Below are 25,506 nucleotides of genomic sequence, written 5' to 3' on the forward strand. Positions count from 1 at the left end.
ACTTTATAATGAAACAGTTGATGCAGGAATTGAGTATGGGATACAATAGGGTTTTAGTCTCCCATAATTCAAGAAGATGAAAGCCACCAGCATTTTCTGAGGCTAACTAGGAATGGAAAACAACTGTCTGCCTTTTACCAGTGCCACATCCTGAGAATCAGTTTTTTAAAAAAGTTATGGCCAAGCATTTCCACTTCAAGTGTAATCTATGATCTGGGATCAAATTGTGGCAGTTTACAGAAGTGATTCTTATTTTGCTCAAATTTCCGCTCAAGCTTATTTGCACATTGCTCTGTGCAAAACTTGCAGTGGACCTGCACAATTGGGCAGCATATTACAATCTGCATTCCAAAATATCCCTTGATCTATTTGAGTGGTAACCTGGTGCAGTATCATTATTACAGCAAAAAATGGATTAATCAGAAAAAATATGCATTTTTGATCAGAATGTCTAGCGCAGCTGTAATCTGATTTTAAATAACTGAAAATTGTTTCAATAAGTTATGTAGAACCAGTTACTAGTTACATTGATGTATATTGGACTGCTTTCTCATTCAAATTCATCTATCTTAAACAAAGTGTTCACACATATACTTTTGTAAAAATGCAGGATCAAGTCTTTTTAAGGCACCACACTCACTATCTCTGTCTCCTCTAAATATTTTTTGTTGTATACAGCCTGTTCATTTGATTTCGGTAACTTTGAGTTCATAAAGGGGGACAACTTGTGAGCAGCCTATGCATCTGGCCACAATGGCGGGTTTTTCGCATCATATTGTCCCATCTCATTAATAATGCATTCATGTGAAACGCACACCAGGTCGATGGTGGGGTAGCCTCTGATTCGCCCGCCCCACCGTCACCTCAGGCCTTTAGTAATAGGGCACCATATTTAAAGTTAGCACTCTCTAAGGGATCGAAAGTTGCTGGAAAGTCATGGCTGCCAAAGGGATGAAACATGCTGCCCCAAAATTTAATAACGCTTCCCTTGGGCGTCTACTGGACGCAGTGGAGGCCCGCCAAGAAGTCCTCTACCCTTGCTGTCCGCTAAGACCAGCAAGCAAGGTGACAAATTCAGCATAGGAGGCAGTGGCAGCGGTGGTCAGGACCAACGCTTTGCAAGAGAGGACAGCCAACCAGTGCAGAAAGAGGAGGAATGATCTCCTCTGTTCCGCCAGGTTAAGTCACTCTTCTCATCACTCTCAACTCACGCACTCACAAACACATCACAAATCCATAGGGATCTCACTCACAGCCAGTTGAAGGGAAATCAACATTTACTCACATGCACATTCAGCTGCCCTGCAGACCATGTCCTCATCCCATCCATGCTACCACACACCATCCACACATGTCAGGCACCCTTCTCATCTGGCCTGGCAGGCATCCTGTTTACATTCTCTCTATCTGTATTCATGCACGACAAGCTGGCACACAACAAAAGGGAGAGGTCACAGACCGGTGGAGGAACGCCCGACATCAAGATCCTCACAGACATGGAAAATAAAGTCATCCAGCTGGCCAGCAACAATCTGGACCATTGCTGTGCTGAGGGTGAGGTTGGCAGTGATGTACAAAGTGAGGATCCAGCAGTGCAACATCCATCAGACAACAATGCTGTGAGTCAGTTCCCCTGTTCCGCAGTCCCCTGCTGTGCACTAATTATCTCTCCTTCCTTTCACAGGCACATTTGGGAAACAACTGAGGGTTCAACGAGCCAGGTCCTCAACCCAAGCCCTGAAAACACCTCGGAAGAAGAATCTGATGACACCCTCATTGAAGACCCGTCACAGCACTCACCCACACCCTCCACCAGCGCAGGGACACACAACTCGGTGGGACTTAGTTGTATAGTAGCCTCGAGGTCACAATCTAGTGATTTGCAGCAGGCAGAGGCAGGAACTTCCCACATTGCCAGCACTCAGAGGACTGCTGGAGGCCAGAAATTTGCTGAGTCCGAGTCAGATGAGGACCCTCTAGACTTGGTCATAACCCAATCGCTGAAGCTGCAAAGGCAAGCTTGGGAACATCAGGAAGGGATGTCCACTGCACTCCTCAGATTGCAAGGCAGGATGGAGGAGTCCATCCATCTTCAGTCTGAGGTGATAGCGCTGGCAAGCCAATACAACAAAGTCAATACTGGCAGGATGCCGGCTGCCATGGAGATCTTGGATTAGGACATTGGTCCTGCACTGCTGCACGGGTTGAACTCCATCGCTGACAACATAGTTGGCCTCCAACAGCGTCAATGCGAGACGAATGGGGGGCAGTTCGATCTCACTCCAGCTTTCCCTTCCCCTCAAGGAGTCAGCCAGGTGTCCTCGGTGCACACCCTGGGGCCATCCACCCGGGTGACTCCAGGAGTGTTGAGCCCACCTGAACCCCACTTCCTATGACTTCAGCAAATCCAGCTCGACAGGCTGAGGAGGGTGCCACTGCCACAAAGTAGGACCCCAAAAGCAGGCCGGGGCCCTCCAGGTTTTGTCCCTCCAGAGGACAAGGTCAAGGTCATTGCAAACAGGGCATAGCGGTCAGCAGGCTGCCTCCATCTCCGCTGTGGGTGTCGGGGAACACCAAGACATAACAGCAGGTTAGGAAGATTAAGAAGATGTAGTTACACAGCCTGACCGTGGGTGTTAATCACTTGTGCACAATGTTCACCATTGTAAATAAACCCCCAACTATATCTCCTTGCCTATGGCTCCTTGTTATGATGAGCAATGGGCGTGAGGTGGGGCTGGCTCCCATCTCTTCAGTTTCTGTGCCTGGTGATGGTGTGCACCTGAAGGGGGCAGTTGCTGAAGGCTGACAAAGGATCAGGTGCATTTAAAGTTTCACAGCTGCGTCTCCATGATATGACCCTGATCACAGAGTGCAAGCAAACTGCCCTCAGCTAGATAGTAGTCAGACATTCACAGAGGCAATGTGAAGATTTATGGAGTGTCCTCGCTGCATATCATCATCATCCACCTGGAATCTAGCGACTGTTAAGGCCTCTGCTGCATTTCCATGACATGAGCCTGAGCACTGAGGGTATGTGCGCTGCCAACAGCCACACAGCAGTTAAACCTCCATTGACGCAAGGCGAGGATGTCAGGACTGTCCTCACTGCATCTCGTCATCACCCTCCACAAACCTTGTGGCTACGAGGGCCTCCCGAGCGCCTGCCTTGTCTGGCCAGTGCGATTGGTCTCATCGGCTTCATCCTCTTTGATGTCCTCCTCATCGGAAGAGACATGCAGCTCCTCCAACTCCTCCTCAGCCAGGTCCTCTGCCCCGTTGCAGTGCCAGGTTGTGTAGCACACAAGCACTGATTATGCATGACATCCTCAGGGTGCTGTATTGCAGTGCTCCACCGGATCTGTCAAGGCAACGGAATCTCATTTTCAAAATGCCTATTCATTTGCCCCGCCAAAATCCGGGTCACAGCATGAGCCTCATCGTGCCGTAACTCTGCTGCAGTCTGAAGCCACCGCATGGGCGTCATCAGACACGTCCTTGAACCTGAGGAGCCAACCCTGCAGCCTCTGTGGACCCTGAAAGATGTCAGGGATCTGAGACCTGCTAAGGATGTAGGAATCATGGACACTCCCTGGGAACCATGCTCCGACCTGCAGGATGCATTTGTGGTGGTCGCAGGCCAGCTGGACATTCAGCAAGTGGAAGCCCTTGCAGTTGATGCAGCTGACTGCTTGTTGCCACAGAGATCTAAGCACCATGTGAGTGCAGTCGATGGCACCCTGCAGCTGTGGGAAACCAGGGATCTGCACGAATCCCAGCGCTTTTGCTTCCTGGCTTTCCTGGTCCCAGTCAAAATGCACAAAGTTCTATGCCTTCGCGAAGTTGGCATCCATGACCTCCTAGATGCACTTGCGTGTGAAAGCTTGTGAGATCCTGCACAGGTCACCTGTGGAGCCCTGTAAGGAGCCACTGGTGTAAAAATTGAATACCGTGGTCACTTTTATAGCCACTGGCAGTGGACGCCCTCCATGTCCCTGTGGCACCAAATCCTGCAGCAGGTGGCATATATGACCAACCAGATCCCTAGACATACGCAGTCTATGGCGACTCTGGCTCTCAGTCATCTGTAGGAATGATAAGCACTGGCTATAGACCCTGGGGCTAGCAAAGTGCCTACGAGAATTGGCTCTCTGTGGATCTTCAGCTGCGTGCGCAGCAGGCCCTGCTGCCCCTTCATCTTGAGGGAGGTGTAAGCCATGAGGCAGACTGCTAAATCACCAGGCTCCATGATCCTGATGTTCTTCTCCTGCAGGATCAATGAGAGAGATGTGTGGGTTAGCATATGTGTCCTAAGAACCTCTCTTGGATAAGTCTCAAGGCCCCTTCATGCATGCAAGAGAGTGCTGACCACAACTTAGATGGCCAGTGTGTAGTGCGCTTCATGGCTGTCCGAAACCCAACCCCCCCTCTGCCCCACTCTACTCGACCAATTGGCGGCAGCTTCGCCTACTGGGCTGCACACTGTGCTCTCAGCTCAGGCGCAGGCATTCTCCTATCCTGCACTATAAAGCTGCCCTGTTAGCTTGAACCATAATGGATACTGGTCCAAACTTTAATAAAGACATTGCAAGGGGCAGTGATCGCCTCCACCAGTGACTGCACCATGGCCACCTCTCGTGAGGGGATTGTACAACTTGCCCAGTCATCCAATTGCTCTGCCTGCCCACTAAAACACACATTAACTTGCAGTCTGCACCCGAGGGGTGAAAAGTTCTGGAACATTTGGTGGCACTTTCATGCTTTTGTGTTACCTGAGTGGGCAGAAATGCTTCAGAGGCCCGACTCCAAGCATGTCAATGGAACTACTGGTGAACAGTCTCAGCTGCGAAAGAATGCTCACTTTTGACAAACCCTTCCAAGTGTACGGCCACTTCCTTCAACCCCACTCCCTCCACCGCCAGCAAATGTTTGTGTATTTCCTTCAGTCTGTGCTGCCCAGCCCTCCATCCCCTGGCCTCGCCCATAGTGGAGCCCTTGCCCTGGCATCGCACTGAAACCTAGCCAGGAAAACGCGACTTGACTATGACTGCTCCCCCACACTGTCCTCCAAAGGCACAGCGCCTCTTCCTTGATTCTTACGGATGATGCTTCCAAGCGCTGCCCTAGGTTGTGTGCACTCACCTCCAAGGTCCCCTCGAAATTCAGGTCGCCAGGTTCAAGCCTTTTTAAGGCAGTCGTGAAGCACGCCGCTCTGAGGTCACGCCAACGTGGTTGGTAAATTTGATGTATGGGGGTGATTCCAGTGTACAGGGCTTATAATGAGATGCTAAAGTATTGCAATTAGGTTCCCAAAAATGGCCCGCCATTAACGTCCGGAGCAAATAACCGCAAGCTGATTCCACGATGGTATGAAACCAATTCTTGGCCTTCTCGCCATATTGTTACCACCCCCCCCACCCACGGCCTCATCGCCTACCATGATGCCTGCCGTCAACTGGGCCAGATAACTCAATGTGTTTATCTCTGAACCCAATTAACAATTTCTGATTATGGAGAGAACATGCCACCCCCCCCACCCCCCCATCGATGGGGTTGTGAGGGGGCAGGTATGGGCGGGCGCGGACCTGATTAGTGCCCCCAATGAGGTCCAAGTTGCCATTTTACGTGGGCAGACCAGATGTGCCTCAGGGAGATAAGTTTTAAGTTTTAAAAATTTTAATAATGATGAAAAAAAAATTTAAGACACGTCCCCTCATGTGAGAGTGTTACATGAGCTGGGACATGTCAATGAACTTTAATGAAAAAGTTTATTTAATTTATAAACCCTTCATGAAACCTTATTCCACTCATGGATGAGGTTCCATGAAAAATGCGAAGGCCGCCTGGGCTCTTCGCCTGCCCGACAACCTTTAAGTTTGGACGGGCAACTTTCTCAACAGCCTTAATTAGTTAATCAATGGCCTTAACAGGCCTTTGATAGTTTGGCAGACATGCAGCCAACTCGGCTGCGCACACACCGAACTGAAATTCTAAATGGCGCATGGTGACATCGGGACGCACACACGTCGAGCGGGCCTCGGCGAGCGGGAATCCTTCCCCCATGAGTTCAGTGTGTGCTGTCAACAGCGAAGATGCAGACTTCGAGGTAATCCTCACTGGGCGATCTAGTGCTCTCTCTGGTAAGAATTTCACCTCTATCATCGTGCAGTGACACTGCAACTGACTGCAGCGTTCTATATTGGAGATTGCCTGCTTGAAGCTGGGGCAATGTCATCAAGCTGTTCAAGGAACCAATCACATTAAAGAATTTTCACAGACATCCAAATAGGAAACTAAAAGCAATTATAATAATTTTTTAAAACTTGCCATGGAGTAAATAAAAGATTGAGACATACAGATGAGTTGAAGGTTGAATCTAAACTATTCTGTTTTTAATTATTAAAAAAGTTTCTGAAATGTACTAATTAATCAATTAACAACACTCCAAAAATATAAAACTATGTTTTCAGCGCCAGTTCTGTCACATCACCATTAAAAATCCAGTTAGACCTGATTGATCAAGGTGTAACTTTTGATAGGGTTTCCAACAGAGATATTGGAGTGGGGAAATTGAAAATTCTTATTGATTTCAGTGATTATTGGCTCTGGGAGAGGTTCTTTGAGCAACCTGTGGCAGAGCTTTGAATGACATTACACAACTACAAGATTGCCCCATGCTAATCCCCGCTTGCCCAAAATTCTGAAGTTGCTGTCAGTTTTAAAGGCATACTGACAGTGAATACTGACAGTTCACGATCAGCCTCCACCCCCCACCCTGACTACTCACCACAAAATCTGGGCCATTGACCCTTGTAATAGGTTATGAATTCCATGTGCCAAAATTAATGTGGAGAGCCCAAGGGATATTCAATTCAAATCAGTTCAAAACCAAAAACTTGGCCCAAATATCTGAAAAATAATATGTATGTCTGTAGATACATAGAGAAAACAACTAATGAACTTAAAACAGCACACACTTGTAGGAAAGACATCAATTAAAACTTAATACTTCCAATGTCAAAGACAAGAGGACAGATGATGAAATAGCTTTTTACTCTGTGAACGGAATAATAGGTGGTGCTCACACCGAAAATAAACATGACACATACATTTTCTTTTAAGAAATCTTTTATCTGCAGATCAGGGCTCTCCCACAAATTCACCCAGTCTCAGAAACCGAAAAAAAATTCAGCCAACTTTTCCTTTTACAATAAGAAAAGAATATGCTGAACATACTGATGTTATTACTTTCACATAGCAATTTTAACTTTTGCTGTGGACTTTTTATCCTTCTCTTTTTTCTAGACCTTTTGTTGTATTTCAAATGTCCAATGGAAGATTTACTATGGAATGTTTCTACAACATTTGTATGCTGAGAAAGGCCCGATATTAACTCTGGTGGATTTTTCTTTATGTCCTCCTGCACAATCTTTTTCCCTTTCTGTGTTACTCTTTAGCTTTACCACTAAAAGTAGTGTTGCCTTCCCAACCTCCTTAGGGACTGGAAGATTCATGGTCACCCATCTGCTCGATTGTGCACCTCCAACTCTCCTCGTTAACTGGGGGTTGACAACTGCTGTAAGGTGATGAGTACCTGAGGAGCCAAAGAGGCATCGAACAGTTCCTCCTTTGTATCTAACAATGCCAGTTGAACTACGCAAGTTTGGGGCTCCAAGGTCAGAGAAGATAAAAGGTGTGTGGGAGAGAGCTTGGCTGCCTTTCCTGTTTTCTGTTATGATCTCTATAGAGACCAAGAACTTAGAGAAAGAAATTTAAGCTTCAAGCCAACAGCTGAAAGAGTGACACAACAAGACTTTTGCTGTAACAAAAGATTATAAGTACTATTAACTAAACACTATCTTTGTTGGTTACTTATACTTTAAACCACAAAACAGAACATTTCCAAGCTGAAAACACATATCACAGATATACTTTACACTATCCATGAAGTAGACATTCAATTCTCCTGGAACCAGTCCATCTTCACTTCCAAGGATGTCCTTCTGCAGTAGGAGTGTTACTATACACTGATTCACTCATGCCTATGAATGAATTTTACTTTTAATCATTACATTGCATCTTGCACATGTAATCATAGTAAAGATAAACAATAGACCCCGATTCCCCTCTATTTAGGGGGAAGCAATTGTGTAGTGGTATTATCACTAGACCAATAATCCAGAGACCCAGGGTAATGCCCTGGGGACCCAGGTTCAAATCCCACCATGGCAGATGGTGGAATTTGAATTCATTAAAAATCTGGAATTATAAGTCTAATGACTTTGATCGTTGATTGTTGTAAAAACCCATCTGGTTCACTAATGTCCTTTAGGAAGGTTGACTCTTAAATGCCCTCTGAAATGGCCTAGCAAGCCACTCAGTTGTAACAAACCACTACAAAATCACAAAAAAAGAATGGAAATTGACAGACCGCCTGGCATCGACCTAGGCACCGGAAATAACAACGGCAATCTCAGCCCTGTTGACCCTGCAAATTCCTCCTTACTAACATCTGGGGGCTAATGCCAAAATTGGGAGAGCTGTCTCACAGACTAGTCAAGCAACAACCTGACATAATCACCCTCATGGAACCATACCTTAAAGATAATGTCCCAGACACCACCATCACTATAATAAAGGCAAAGTACTGCGAATGCTGGATCTAGCATCAGCATTTTTTTGTTTTTGTACCACCATCACTATCCCTGGGTATGTCCTGTCCCACCAGCAGGACAGACCCAGCAGAGGTGGCAGCACAGTGGCATACAGTTGGAAAGCAGTTGCCCAGTGCATCCTCAACATCAACACCGAGCCCCATGAAGTCTCATGGCATCAGGTCAAACATGGGCAAGGAAACCTTCTGCTGATTACCACATATTGCCCTCCCCCAGCTGATGAATCAGTGCTCCTCCATGTTGAACACCACTTGGAGGAAGCACTGAGGGTGGCTAGGATGCAGAATGTACTCTGGATGGGAGACTTTGATGTCCAGCACCATTACTGACCAAGCTGGCTGAGTCCTAAATGACATTGCTGCTAGGCTGGGTCTGCAGCAGATGGTGAACTAACCAACAAGAGGGAAAAACATACTTGACCTCATCCTCACCAACCTGCCTGCCGCAGATGCATCTGTCCATGACAGTATTGGTAGGAGTGACCATTGCATAGTTGTCGTCCCATTTTCACATTGAGGATAACATCCATTGTGTTCTGTGGCACTACCACCGTGCTAAATGGGATAAATTTCAAACAGATCTAGCAACTCAAGACAGGGCATCCATGAGGCACTGTGGGCCATCAGCAGCAGCAGAATTGTAATCGAACACAATCTATAACCTCAGGGCCTGGTATATCCCCCACTCTACCATTACCATCAAGCCAGGGGATCAACTCTGGTTTAACGAAGAGTGCAAAAGGACACGCCAGGAGCAGCACCAAGCATACCTAAAAATGAGGTGTCAACTTGGTGAAGCTATAACACATTACTACCTGCATGCCAAACAGCATAACCAGCAAGTGATAGAAAGGGCTAAGCGACCCCACAACCAATGGATAAGATCTAAGCTCTGCAGGGTCCTGCCACGTCCAGTCGTGAATGGTGGTGGACAATTAAACAATTCACTGGAGGAGAAGGAGGCTCCACAAATATCCCCATCTTCAATGATGGGGGAGCCCAGCACATCAGTGCAAAAGATAAGGCTGAAGCATTTGCTACAATCTTTAGCCAGAAGTGCCCAGTGGATGATCCACCTCTGCCTCCTCCATCATCAGGGTCATCAGAAGTTTGTAAGTTTCCTTTAAACTTTGTCCTTGGTTTTACAGCTGACCTGAATTAGGGGCTGTGCCTGATTTATCCCAATTTTGTTGATTTGGTTTTCATTTAAAAGATTATCAGGATCATCAGCAATGCTATCAAGCAGCACTTGCTTAGCAATAACCTGCTCACTGACGCCCAGTTTGGGTTCTGCGAGGGCCGCTCAGCTCCTGACCTCATTACAGCCTTAACTCAAACATGTACAAAAGAGCTGAACTCCAGAGGTGAGGTGAGAGTGACTGCCCTTGACATCAAGGCAGCATTTGACTGAGTGTGGCATCAAGGAGCACTAGCAAAACTGGAGTCAATGGGAATCGGGGGCAAAATTCTCCACTGGTTGGAGTCATACCTAGCACAAAGGGCGATGGTTGTGGTTATTGGAGGTCAGTCATCTCAGTTCCAGGACATCACTGCAGGAGTTCCTCAGGGTAGTGTCCTGGGCCCAACCATCTTCAGCTACAACATCAATGACCTTCCTGCCATCATAAGGTCAGAAGTGGGGATGTTCGCTGATGATTGCATAATGTTCAGCACCATCCTTGACTCCTCAGATACTGAAGCAGTCTATGTCCAAATGCAGTAAGACCTGGACAATATCCAGGCTTGAGCTGGTAAGTAACAGTTGCGCCATACATGTGTCAGGCAAAGACCATCTCCAACAAGAGAGAATCCAATCATTGCCCCTTGATGTTCAATGGCATCACCATCACTCAATCCCCCAATATCAACATCCTTGGGGTTGCCATTGACCAGAAGCTGAACTGGACTAGCCATATAAATACTGTGGCTACCAGAGCAGGTGAGAGGCTAGGAATCCTGTGGCGAGTAATTTACCTACTGACTCCCCAAAGCCTGTCCACCATCCACAAGGCACAAATCAGGAGTGTGATGGAATACTCCCCACTTGTTTGGATGCATGCAGCCCCCACAACACTCAAGAAGTTTGACACCGTCCAGGACATAGCAGCCCACTTGATTGGCACCACATCCACAAACACTCTCCTTCCAACACCGACAGTGACAACAGTGTGTACCATCTACAAGGAGCACTGCAGGAATTCACCAAGGCTCCTTAGACAGCACCTTCCAAATCCATGACCACTACCATCTAAAAGGACAAGGGCAGCAGATACATGGGAACACCACCACCTCGACATTCTCCTCCAAGGCACTCACCACCCTGACTTGGAAATTTATCGCTGTTTCTTCACTGTTGCTGAGTCAAAATCCTGGAACTCCCTTCCTAACAGCACCGTGGGTGTACCTACACCACATGGACTGCAACGGTTCAAGAAAGCAGCTCACCCCCACCTTCTCAAGAGCAGCTAGGGATGGGCAATAATTGCTGGCCCAGCCAGCAAAGCCCCCATCCCGTGAATGAATTAAAAAAATAATTCCTTCATCTGACTTTGGTGATGCTGCAACTGCAGAGGGCAGACTTCCTGCAAATGTATTTGCACTGCCTATTACGTGAAATCTAATGACTGAAGAGCTCTGATAATTAAAATACTGCATATCTGTAGAAAAGCTGAAGCAGATTTATGGAATTCTCTCTGGATTAGAGTGCCATGTTAGCGCCAGTAGAAACAACCCAAATGGCTGTCTGTAAACACTGCTTACAAGGGTACATTTTGTTGTACGTAATTTCCCAGATTGCAAACATGTTCACATGTGCTTGTACTATATAAGTTCCTGCATCAGAATTTTTCAAAAGCTGATTGTAGTGTGAAAGCTATCAAGATTGCCATGCATGTACTGAGATGCACTGTTCTCTTGGCACCCAGAAATAACTGATCACCATCACAGTCAGATAGACTGTGGCTCATAATGGCTGGAGACTGTAGCGGCACGTTACGATGGCTCGCGAGAGGATTGGTGAAGGCCTGGTGGAGGGAGTGGGCCAGCAGTGGACAGAACGTGCCAGTGAGAGTGGCTGAGTTAGCGACATCAGCAATTGCACAGGCGCAGACCAGTACTGGGCTTGGCTGATGGGTGTACCAGTGGTGGGGGAAACAGTGCATATGCTAGCAGACACAGTGTGAGCCTAGTGTGCACATGCAACTGTCCCTGGCACCTGGCCAATCGGCATCAAGAGTTACAGTGTGTTTCTTTTTAATCTCTTCAAATGAACTTGTCACCATGGTTACTCTGTCCTCTTGAATTCGGCCCCATTTCCTATAAACACAAGTCACCAAGCTGACATATTCCAGACCATCACAGACATGGCTGAGTAACATTTACACATTCAATCATCTTCTTTACCTATGGAACTATATTTGCCTTAAGCCTAGTTACACAATTTATAGGTTACAATCCTACGCTCAGAAGAAAACTTTTAATTCACCATGCACTGATCCCACATCAAATTGCCCAGGACATTGCCACACTCAGGCAGTGTGGAATCTCATTCCCATGGTGTGCAATGGTCTGTTTCTTCATAAAATAAAACAAAGTAAAAGCTTTACAAACCTGCCTATTTGTGTCAAATAGCGCTGGATGAAATTTGTACTTGAAATGATTTGATCTTTTGCATTGGTTTGGCCAATTTCAGGTCAATTGCACTGGAAAAGCATTGCAACCATGGTGGAAACTCCAAGGCTGTATATTCGTGTTTATTGCGGATACTCACTCCATAGGGGTGACACAATCCCATGGTGTTTTATCTCTTTGATTGGGATAATTTTTACTCTAAGATAAATTGAATTTTGAGGCTCTTAATCCTACAGTCATTAGGAAAGTGTTGTGCTTAATTTATGATTGAATTAAAATGGACATGTTAATTTATTTTATACCCTTCCCTATTTCTAGAGTTTATAATCCATTAAAGAAAATAATTACTAGCCTGTACTACCTCAATATCATTCAGTTTACTGAGAGTTACAAACACTTAATTTGATTTTCCTTCCAAATTGTAGCAAAGTATACTTATACATTATTATAAAACTAGTTTGTTTGTTTGAAGGCTGGTGAATAAGCAGTCTGTTGGTTGGGTATATTGTTGTGGTCATCAAATGGCTAAATAAGAGCGTATAATAGAATAATGAAGATGGTTTATGCAGTGCATTTATAAATTACTGCTTTGCCTTTGTGAAAAAAAGTTTGTTGAATGTGACTGGCTTTTTGAAGAGATGAGACTGGTCTTGTGCTGAAAAATGAGGCTTGTTTCTGGGATAATGCTCAATAACAGAAAATAAATCTTGATGTGTTTGGCTGTTAAAACTGTCATCTGTCACAGCTTTGTCAAAATGGATAAAGGCTTTAAGAAACCAAAATCACTGTTATGTTTGTCTTTCTTTACTGAGTTCGGTATTAGCAAAATGCAATAGACTGGCTCAGCAATGAGACATCATTTGTTGACAATATAAAACTGAAAAGATAGCGATGTTGCAATTGGTCACATGACTTCTGTAATTAACAAATATATCAAATAATTAAGAAATAATGGCACTTTCAATCCTCATGTATGCTGACCTCTCAATTTTCCAGGTAAGACTGTTCGAAATGTGATAGTGTTCTATCTGAGGACATAACTTGTGGAGTATTTAGTCTCAGTCAGAAGCCCATTCAACATTATGAGCAAGATCATAAACTTTCCATGAATGGCTCTCAGTATTTACACATAATATGCTACCATGCTACAGTTGAAGGATGCCAGGGCACTAGGATACAGTACCACCTGGAAATTGGCAAAAAAACGTTTTGACACGTATTGAAAGCGAGGTCCCCACTTTAAAAGTTGAACAGCTCTTTTAAAGTTCAAAGGATCTTTGAGTTTCTATTGACTTATCTGCCATAGGATGATGTAATTCAAATGAATTCAATTATCAAATTATGGCTACTAATTGCTTCCAACTGTGCATCCCCCAAAAGTTTTGGTTTGTTTTTATTCTCCTCCCCCTGCCCCACATCTTTTTTTCTGTTAATTTTCCCCACACACCCTCCTTTTCTCTTGACTATGTTGACTTCTCACTGGGATATATTCCACAGGCACCAACTGCCCATCTTACACCTGTAAGCCTAAACAGTGAATGTTAACACTAGATTGGGAGAGCAATAGAGTTGAGCCTTGATTCTGTCCACATAATCGTTCTCATGCTCACAGCCAGAATTTGTCAATCCTTGGGAATCAGGAACAGGGTTTAATGGCTGATTTTCCTTTCACTTAGCCTGAGCCCAATTATAGCATCCTGTTTGCAAATATAGTTGAAATCAGAAAATGCACACAGTCCCCTTCTGGCCACATTCCCTTTAGCAATTGTCTCATGTGGAGGGATAGCATTTGAAAAGCTATACTAGAGTGTCGAATGTGTGTTGTAAGGCCTTGAGTTTTCTTTATTCTATTGTGAGTCCCAACTGTCAACACTTTGGGGGTCACCACTGGCCAAAAACTGAACTGGACCAGCCTTATCACTACTTTAACTACAAGGGCAGGGCTGAGGCTGAGTACTATGTAATGAGTGGCTTATTTCCTCACCCTCAAAGTCCCTCCATTGTTCGCAAGGAGTCTGATGGAATATTCGCAACTAGCCTGAACGAGTGCAGCTGCAGTAGTACTCACTGGACGCATACATACATACATACGTAAAAACATGCAAATTAGGAGCAGGAGTAGGCCACTCGGCCCTTCAAACCTGCCCTGTCATTCAATCAGATCATGGCCGATCTGATTGTAACCTCAGCTCTACATTTCTGCCTACCCCTGATAACCTATCATCCCCTTGCTTATCAAGAATCTATCTACCTCTGCCTTAAAAATATTCAAAGACTCTGCTTCCACTGCTTTTTGAGGGAGAGTTCCAAAGCCTCACAATCCTCTGAGAGAAAAAATAACTCCTCATCTCTGTCATAAATGGGCAACACCTTATTTTTAAAAAGTGGCCCCTAGTACTGGATTCTCCCACAAGAGGAAACACCCTTTCCACATCAACCCTGTCAAGACCCCTCAGGATCTCAATGCGCTTCCTGTGCCAGGGGGAGGGATTCCCCAACTGTCAAAGTGCGCTCTTTCGTGCATGCGCACAAAAGAGCGCACTGCTCCCTGAGACTAAATGCTGTCTCAGGGAGATCACTGACAGTGCTTCAAACTGTCAAAATAGAAAAATATTTAAAAAATTAACATGTCTCCCTCATGTGACAATGTCACATGAGATGGAACATGTTAATAAATCTCACATAAAGTTTATTTAAGATTTTTAAAATGGACATGAAAGCTCACCCTACCAGTGGATGAGGTTTCATGTTTTATCAGAAGCTTGCTGGGGCTCTTGGCCTGCCCGCCAGCCTTAAGGTTGGACGGGCAGAGCCTTTAATTACCTTAATGATCCTGTCAATGGTCTCAATTGGCCATTGACAGGTCGGCGGGCGGACAGCTGATTTCGCTGTCCGCCCGCCTACCTGAATATTTAAATGGGGCGGGATGACGTCGGGGGTTCCTCCTGATGTCATCCCACTTCATTTTCCCGTCGGTGAGCAGGCCCCACCCCCAAATTGCCGATAGGAAAATTCAGGCCTATATGTTTCAATCAAGTCACCTCTTACTCTTGTAAACTCCAGTGGATACAAGCCTAGTCTGTCCAACCTTTCCTCATATGACACCTGCACAATGCTCCAGATGTGGTCTCAGTTTAACTGAAGCATAACCTGCCTACTTTTATATTCAATTCCCCTCACAATTCCCTCTGCATCTCAGAGCTCTGCAATCTTTCGCCATTTAGATAATAACTTTTTTAAAATTTTTCCTTCCCAAATGGACAATTTCACACTTTCCCACATTATACTCCATTTGTCAGGTCTTTGCCCACTCACTTAACCTATCTATATCTCTTTCTAGCCTCCTTATGGCTCTTCACGTCTTACTATCCTACCTATCTTTATGCCATTAGCAAATTTAGCAACTATACCTTGAGTCCCTTCATCCAAGTCATTTATATAAACTGTATAAATTTGAGGTCCTAGCACTGATCCCTATGGCACACCAAGTGTTTTATCTTGCCAGCTAGAGACTTATGCCTACTCTCTGTTTCCTGTTAGCCAGCCATTCTTCTATCCATACCAATATGTTACCCCTTACATCATGAGCTTTTATTTTTTGCAATTATCTTTGATATGGCACCTTATCAAACGCCTTCTGGAAATCTAAATCTAGTACATCCACCGATTCCCTTTTATCCACAGCACATTACTTCTTCAAAGAACACCATTAAATTGATTAAATATGATTCCCCTTGCAAAAAACCACGTTGACTCTGCCTGATTACCTTGAGGTTTTTCAAGTACCATGCTATAATGTCCTTTATAATAGCTTCTAACATTTTTTCCTATGACAGATGTTAAGTTAACTGCCCTGTAGTTTCCTGCTTTCAGTCTTCCTCCCTTTTTAAATAATGGAGTCACCTTCTCTATTTTCCAATCTAATGGAACCTTCCCTGAATAGAGGGAATTTTGGAAAATTAAAACTAATGCATCAACTATCTTACTAGCTACTTCTCTTGGGAATCTAGGATGAAGTCCCTCAGGACCTGGGGACTTGTCAGCCCGTGGCTCCAACAATTTTCTCAGTGCCGCTTCCCTGGATATTGTAATTTTCCCAAGTTCCTCCTTCCCTTCCATTTCCTGATGTACAGTTATTTCCGGGATGTTACTTGTATCCTTTATAGTGAGGATCGATGCAAAATACTGGTTCAATTCAGCTGCCATTTCCTTATTTTCCATTATTAATTCCCCAGACTCACTTTCAGTAGGTCCAATACTCACTTTGATAACTCCCTTCTTTTCTAAGTATCTATAGAAACTACTACTATCTGGCTTTATATTTCTAGCTAGCTTTCCCTTGCACTCTAATGTTTCCTTCCTCATCAATCTTTTGGACACAATATTCACCTCATGCTGCCAAAATGAACTGTGGCCTCAGTATGTACAACTTATATAAAGAATGCACTGTAGCAGTTCACCAAGGTTCCTTCGACACCACCTTTTTTTCCCTATGACTCCTATTTCTGAGATAGGGAAGAACAGATATTTTGTGGAAACATCATTACTTCCAAATTCTTTTCAATGTCAGGCACAATTAAGGGCTCCAACGCCCATCCTAGAGTCATAGGGCGGAATTTTGACAGACCCTGGAGGGAGGTCAGGCCTGGAGTTTCACATCACTGATTTTGCTGGCATGAGCCCGCTTCTGGTCATCTGTAAGGGGGCTGGATCGGGCATGAGATGGCTATTCACCCATTAGTAAAAGCTAGCCAATTGAGGCAATTCTCCTGCACCTCCTATTGGTTCTCCTGTATCGGGAGCCTGCCCACCATCCTTAACTGAACTGCAAGAGGGCCCTCTGGCCGTTAATTGGCTAATCCAACAAAAATTATGCTGAGTGTGGGTCGGGACCCAGGAATGACCCTGTTGTCAGGGTTCTGACACTCAAACAAAAATCCTGCCCTAGTGTCATTACGGCACAGAAGGTGGCCCTTCTGCTCATTGAGTGCATACCGATTCTCTGTAGAGCAACCCAGTCAGTCCCATTCCCTCGTTCTATCCCTGTAGTCCTGCAAGTTTAGTTCATCCAAGTGCCTAGGCTTCTCCTCCTAAATTGGCTGGTGCTGATTGGAATTGGAAGAATCAGAGAGTGTGTTCATTCCAGATATACTCCATGTCTGAGAACCACTGTCAGCCTGGAATTGCTTCCCCACTCACTGTCCACTTTCCGCTGCAAATGTGGCAAGCAAACTAAAGTTGAATGTCTGGAAAGTGCGTCAAGCACGCAGATGCACAAAGCTTTGAAATGAGGCTCCAAGGCGCTCGAGTCTCCTGCTTGGGGAAGATGCCTGAAAACAGGCAATAATAAATTCCACTCTGAGAATCTAAGGTGAAAATCTGGTGTCCAAGCTATTATTCCAGTGTGCTAGATTTCACCAATTGTAGCCATTTGCAAAATTGCACAGCTACATTCTCATCAACTGATGTATCGTACAAAATTGCAACAAACTATTGGGAGTTACAAGGTTGTAATCTATTTCAGATATTTCTATTGATTCTACTGCAGCTGAAAAGTGAGTACTGAGGGCTATGACCTTATTCAGGAATTTGCAGTTAACTATTTTTTGCTTAAGTTCGGTTTCAAGCTTCTCTTATTTTAAAATAATCTATTTTGCATTTTGGGGATGGTAAAAATAACCCAGGAAAGATGCATCATATGTTTTTCTGAGCTAAGTTATAATATTTCACAGAAAAGCAATCAGATGACTGAAGCAATGTGGCACAGCCTTTTGCTCTTTCCAATGAATATGCTTAAATAGGAAAAGCACAACATTTTATCATAGCATCTGGAAGTTACTGAATATTCTGTTACTGCTAAGCATCAGTAAGTAGCTAAGAAAAAGAAAATCAATTCTCTTTTTGACATGCTGATTGAGTGGTAAGAAACATGTTTGCCCTGAGCATTGATATTTGTGGTCACAAAACAAGGAGTGAATCTTTTATGTCTGCAGCTCCTCTCAATTCAGGCTGCTGCATCCATTATAGACACTGTGGAGAAGTTGCTAATTATCTACAAACGCTGAATGTATAATGACTGACTTCTTACAGTGTAAAGGACACAAACAATAAGATGTGGTTTTGATCTGAATCAGTGTAAAACTCAATGTGGCATTTTCTTCAGTTATGCTCTTTAAAGTCTAATCATATATTGATCATCTGGAGAATGCAGAATGCCTCCCTTTTATCTGCAGATTAATTTCCATGGTTGAATTTTATAGGGATTATTTTTCAAAAATGATTTATTAATGTAATTACTATGGTTTACAATTAGCTAGACTGGGCAAGACGATGAAATGGGTATCTCAGATTTCACTTTCTTGCTGTATTTCAGACTGCTATGTCCAATGAAACTTGGCATGTGACTTTTATTGTTTATTTTAATGTATGATCTATAAACATTTATAAACGTGCCACAGGTATATCTGTAAAAGAAGTTAACTGCACAGGTAAATACTGTAAATGGTACATTTTTCATAGTAGATCACTTTTGGAAAAGTGTTTTTTTAAACCATATATTACTTTTTAAACATTGAATTTACAAGACCCTTGAGTGCAGCCGTACACATTCACCATTTGAGCACAGATTGGTGTGGATAGGCATTTTTCTGTGTTGGAAACCAAGGGGATTCCTCTGAAGAATGCATGATTCTTTACAGTGGTGAGTGGAATTAGACCATTCTGAAACTCATGTTATTTTTTTCCAGGCTCTGTTGAGCGTTTATGTGTTATCTTCGATATGAACTGAACAAAAATCAATCCTTCAATGCAGTGTCAGTAGGCAGACCAAAGTAGCCACAATAATTAACAACAGAAACACCTCAGCGATAGTGTCTTATATCACTGCCTTCTCTATTCACTCTACCTTTTGCCAACTAAAAAGAAAATGACAAGGCCCAAAAACCTCTGAGTTAAAAGTATACTGTATAGTTGTATGTGAACATCTTGATAGGATATAGGCTGGGGAATTAGTAAATACATAAGTGAAAGAAAATCTGCAGCTTCAAAAAGATTTAGCATTAAGTTCCACATGAAAGGCTATTAATTAAAATCTAGCCGTGGGGAATTATAGTAAACCCTGTCAACAAATAAGGGATTGGCAATGTGTAAAAGCAATGAGTACTTGTTAGAGGAATTACTTTGGAGTGAGGGGGGATACTGACTTGGGTGCCTCAGGGCTGATTTTTGGACTACCATTTCTAATTTACATAAATGGCCTGAATTCAAGAACTTAATGAAAAGTGTTGATGGTGGGATGGTGGAGGAATGTGGGAATAGTGCAATATTAGAAAACTCAGAGCATATAGATTGAGTTGGACAAAATATATAAACAGACAGCAAAATGGGAAATTAAGTTTAATGAGGACAGGTGTAACATTTTTCACAGGGAAAAGAAAAATAGGATGCACAGGTATTCCATGAATAATGTTGAAATGCCAAAGATGAAGCTGAAAGAATTCTAGGAACCTAACTGAACTCCAACTTAAGGCCATGATTTTTGCAACAGCGGAGAGCCTCCGTCATTGTGAAAATGGCAGGGGAGGCCGAAACCTGGAAGTCCCGCCCACTAACACAGCACCTACCATTTTTGCAGGGGCGGGAATGGAGGCAGGTCACATTTCACGCCTATGTGTTTTGTGGAAGCAGCTGCCCACATGAATCAGCTGCCTCCACTCACATCTGATTTTGGTGATCTAGGTGCGTGAAATGCGCACAGATTAGACCTGGTAGGAGCAGGTCTGAACTTTATGAATTTGTTTGGATTGCTGGGTACCCTTTTGGATAGGTGTAGGTGCCCCTTTGGAATTTGCTCTAAAGATGTATTAACTGCCCCAGAAATGATAAATATACAATGGCAACTGTCTGGCTTTAACCCAAGGGAGTAGGACGTTGGGGCTACTGGACTTGGCGGGGCTTTTTTTTAACCCCTACTGACTCGTGCACCCTGGTGGCAGAAAGAAAATTGTGCTTGAGAAGAGACCATTCCGTTTGTGCCAAGGAAGATACAAGATGGGCATGGTACTGTCACACATAGAGGCCATAGAAGCAAGTCAACGTGAGGAGCTGGAAGGCACAGCGAGTGCACAAGATCAGGAGGAAGAGGCAGCGTCATGCACACCAGGAAGGAGGAGGAGAGGGAGAACAACCTGGTGGGAAGGGTGTACTGACTTCAGATGTCAATACCTCAATATAACAGAAAACCAGTGACGAAGGCAACTGAGATTAAACTGTGAAGTGGTCACCAACATACAATGATTTCCTCTTGCACCAAGTCAGCCCTGGTTACATGGCCATGCCTCCCAGCTGCTCTGCCCTTGGCAACCTCCTCATCCTCCTCCATTTCAGAATCATTAGAATGGACAGGGGCTTCCTCCTCCTCATCCTCATCCTCCTCATCATCCTTCCCCTCAGAGGTTGGAGTTCTGCCTACTGGCATCTTCCTCTTTGAATTGTATTCCCTTCCGCTGCATGATGTCGTGCAGCATACAGCACCCCAGTACTATTCTGGGTACCCTTGCTGGGGCATACTGCAGGACTCCACCTGAGCGATTGAGGCACCTGAAGCACATTTTTAGAAGGGCATGGCCTGCTTGATTATACTCATTGACAACATAGCTGCTGTTGTAGTTGCAGTCTGCCTCAGTTTGAGGAGTCATAATAGGGGTCATTAACCAGGTTCTTAAGGGTAGGCCTTGTGCCCTAGAAGCTAACCATGGATCTGTGGAAGTGGCTGAAGTAGCTGAAGGAGTTGGGAACTCCTCAATATGAAGGAGTTGTGGCAGCTCCAGGGAACCTGGCACACACTTGAAGGAAAACGTTGTGGTCACAAGCTGGCTGCACATTGCATGAGTGGAAGAATTTTCCATTGACAGTATCCGAATGTTGCGTTGGAGCCTTTATGGCCACATGGGTGCAATCAATGACACCCTGTACCTGAAGGAAGCCTGCTAATTGGGAAAAAGCCATGATTCTCTGTGTCTATGACGACAAATATACAGGGAAATTAATATCCCCACCCCCACACAAGAAACAGGGCATCAGTTACTGCCTTAATACAGCCGTGTGCTGCTGACTGGGATATGCCAGACAGGTCTCCTTCTGAGCCCTGGAAACAGCCTGAGGAATAAAACTTGAGAGCCACAATTAATGGATTCAGCCATTGCAAGGGCTTGGGAATGATGGAGTCTGGATCTAGTCACTGTTGGACCATGCAACTTATGTCGGTGATCACTTCACAGCTTAATTTCGGTTGCCTTGTGCATTGGTTCCCCATCATGTTGTGGTATGACAGTTGAAGTCAATACACCCTTCCCACCAGGTTGTTCTCCCTCTCCTCCTCCTCCTTCCTGGTGTGTGTGGCGCTGCGTCTTCCTCCTGATCTTGTGCACTCGCTCTGTCCTCCAACTGCTGACTGTGCAGGAAGGAATCATCACCAAACACATCCTTGTGCAACATAGTTTCACATAAGGTCCTCCTATCTCACACTTGTCATCAGCCAATCTCTGGCGAGCAACATCCAACTAAAAAACCCTTTATGCGGAAGCCACGCTTACTCAGGGGAATGCCCATCCATGACAAGGGAGAAATACAATATCAATCAGTTTGACTCAGTTACATTAAAATGGCTACAACCCTCACCAATGTAACATTAGCTTTGCCATATTACAAACACACATGATAAGAAGCCCTTCACAACCTGGACTCCTCATATAAACACCAGTGGCTATAAATGAGGTGCCAAAGCCGACACCCTGTGCACACTGAAACCATGTCCTCAATGCTGAGAGTGCCGTTACATATTGATATGATTATATTTGCCTACATACATGCATAAAAGGCAGGATGAGGCCACAACTTTTCAACACCATCTTTTTGAATGAACTTGTGTAGCATACATTCTGCCCAATGGTCTAGTTTCTCCAGTGGGTGCCACATGCAACCTTCCTGGCTTCCACACACCTTGGCTTCCCTCACAAACCAGCAACCTCTGTTACGTGGAATGCAAGGGCATCCAAAGTAGTGGAGACAGCAGACAAGCAATATTCCTTGGACCATTCATGGCATCTCAACTTGCGATGCTTATGTCGAGGCCAATGCATAACACTGATGTAAGGATGACTATCTTGCACCCAGTACTCATGCTTGAGATGCACCGGCTGACCTCCATCTATTCATGGAGTCTGATCATTGAGCCTCCCTTAAAGTCAAGCATAGATGAATAATGAATGATGCAAGGAGAATCTCAATCCTTGAGCCTTTGAACATTGCAACCTTACATGAAAGATCAGAGAAAGAAGAAGCCTGCCATTGCCTCACAAATCTGGCCATACCCTTGCTCCAGATGCTGTCAATATGAGATGAATCTCAGCATGCCACCTTCAGCAATAGTAAAAATGCCCTTTATTATGTTAACATTCCTATTGAGTTTTGTAGTTTTCACAGACCGGGAAATCTATGATTGTATGGATGTATATTTCAAAAAGTGCTCAGTTGTGATATTTACAAATTGAAACATGTAACCATGGTGAACCCATTAATGCTTTAGCCAAGACGGTGCCCTGCACTTGTGCACACTCCTACGAAGTGCCCCCATGTTGCCCTGGAGGAAATGGAGGCAAACTGCTAACTTCTCAGTCTACACAGCCATGAGGAGTGTGGTGGCTGGCCTTGTCATGCAGGCATCCATAGGGGACATCCTTCAGCCTGCGGCCTCTGCATCTCTACATGGACAGCTGTGGTTGCTTCTAGGTAGCACGCTGTGCTCTGTGACCACTGTCAGCCCCACTGGTTTACTCCTGCATGGCAGTGTGCAGATCTGAGGGACCTGGTCAAGGCTCATCTGTGTGGGTGCATCCTGCTAGATGGGTGGCAAAAGGGCAAGTGACTGCCCACCCCCCACTCCTATTACAGCCTGCCTCCCTGGACCAAAAACCTGGCATTCTTTTATGGACATTGGGATCGAAATTCTCCCGTTTCTGCGCAACTGATGCAAGAATGAAAATTCAGGCCTACGTCTAAATATGTCCAACCAGTGCAGAGCTGCAAAGAACCAAACCAATAGAACAGTACATGCTTAGAGTAGAGCATACATTTATGGTGTTCTGCTCAAACCCACGCATTAAAAACTGTGGAACAAGGTTCAAGTGGTTAAGTCATTTGCTCATTTTTCACTGTGCACCTATACAGTTTCCACCAGGTGAGTAGAGTTAAAATTAACCCCTTGGGTACTGAAGGATTAAACTAGCTTGATTAGCATGTATGTTGAGCATTGTCCCGATGGCAGAGTCCCACACAGGTTTTACTCTTTTTACTCTCCTCAATTGCGCAGCATGTTTTTGATGTAAGGAGATTGATGAAAACTGATGGATTCTCCAGATCCACCATCAGCAGCTACACTCAGAAGCTATACCTTGGCCATGGCATAGTGACACTCTTGCGTTTTAGTTCATTCAAACTATTTCCCAGGCTTTGTTGCCCTGAGACCCTGGCACTTGTCTCAATGCTGCATGTGAATCAGAGTGCTCACTGGTGTGTCTGTTTGATATGAAGCTGGAATCAGTTGCTTGCTGGCTGGGCAATGCTAGGCTGGTTCTCGGCCACACTTATCTCTTTTGCTTCCTCTTCATTCGCTGAATGATCCACCATGGTTTCTGCAATGTCATTTTTTTTGTTGCTCCTGACCTCTCCAATAAGCACTTGGCATTTTAATCTCCTTCAATAATTAATTAGTTTTTATTAACAAAATATTTTGAAAATCCAACTACTCGGACAGCATTAAACAGCTGCAGTTTCTCAGAGTCTATGGGATAAGTGCGTATCCCTGTGCAAGAGTAAAGTTTTTGATGCAGGTCCTGTTGGTTTGATGATGCAACAATATTATAAATGATAGATGGAATTAGGACAACTTAATTATACTTATTACTTTATTTAACACAAGCCTAGTGCCCTCATCTGGACTCAATAGATGAATCCAACTGGGTATATTGAATGAAGTTGACCTGTTATGTGGGATGCTCTCAGAGGGATAACTGCACAGCTGTAATTTATTTGCTGTTTTTGCAAGTGTATGGATGTGCTTTTGTTTCTGAGCATACAACAGATGTTGTGTTTATGCAAACTCAAAGCACATCTGCTGTTTATTATTTACATTGGTCAGAATGGGCATATTCTGTGGAGGGGCAGTTCCAACTAGGCTTCACTCTGGCAGGCGGTTGCACTGGCCTATCTCTGAATACATCCTGAGCAATAAAGTTCACCCCAAAGATTGGATAATATTTTACTGTAACTTATTCAGAGCGCCTAGTTTGTGAGTTTGAATCTGCCTTTGGACATCTGATTTAGAAAGGTCTGTAACCATCTCTGCCAAATGAGAAGACTATTCTTAGTGATCATGTTAGACTGTCTATGAGCTATTTCAGTTATCTTCAATAACCCCTTAGGGTAAGATACCGTGGCCAATTGTGTGAAAGTTTTTCTTTTTATCGGCTCCTTCTCTTCCCAAGGGGAACTCTTATCACAAGTATTATGCACTGTAAGATTTAAATTTTTCTCCCTCCCTCTCTTGCATTAAAAATTCAATTAAATCGCCAGAAAACCAAATTTCATCCCACTAATAAACTACACCCCCCATCCCCTGCAATCAGCATCACACTGAAGTATGAATACTCTTAAGGTTATATGTTTCTGCTACCTACCTGAGATGTTTATCACCCTTTGATACATTTACATTTTTCTGGTTCATACTTTGGCCTCTAGTCCTATTAGTATCTCTTACTCTGAAGCAATGGCCTGCTTTTCCTTATCGGAACCAGTTAACATTTTATATGCCTCAATAAATTCTCATAACTAATTGCTTGATTTCTAATCCATAAAGATTGAGCGGTTTGAATCTTTAGAGTTAGCCCCCTTTAAGCTTGGAATTATTTATGTTGCTTTCCTCTGCTTCTGCCCAACACATGCACAATCCTTCTGCAGTGGCGTGACCAGAATGGAACACAGTACTCTCAGAAGAATTTGACAAGTGCATTTTACAACCTCAATGGACTTGTATTCACTATACTGGTTATATATTCCAGCATTTATTAGCTTTAATTGACTTGCCACGTTGCCTAGAGATTGACAGTGAATCCACTGTTACTTTCAAGTCTCTTTCTGAGTCTTCC

General features: G+C 44.2%; 1 protein-coding gene across 1 annotated transcript in view; it reads left to right on the forward strand.

The window, feature by feature from the left end:
• The window catches only part of mdga2a (MAM domain containing glycosylphosphatidylinositol anchor 2a), a 912,278-nt gene that overhangs the window by 404,589 nt on the left and 482,183 nt on the right, over window positions 1-25,506 (forward strand). The window lies entirely within an intron of this gene.

Source organism: Carcharodon carcharias, chromosome 20, assembly GCF_017639515.1.
Source record: "Carcharodon carcharias isolate sCarCar2 chromosome 20, sCarCar2.pri, whole genome shotgun sequence".
NCBI lineage: Eukaryota > Metazoa > Chordata > Chondrichthyes > Lamniformes > Lamnidae > Carcharodon > Carcharodon carcharias.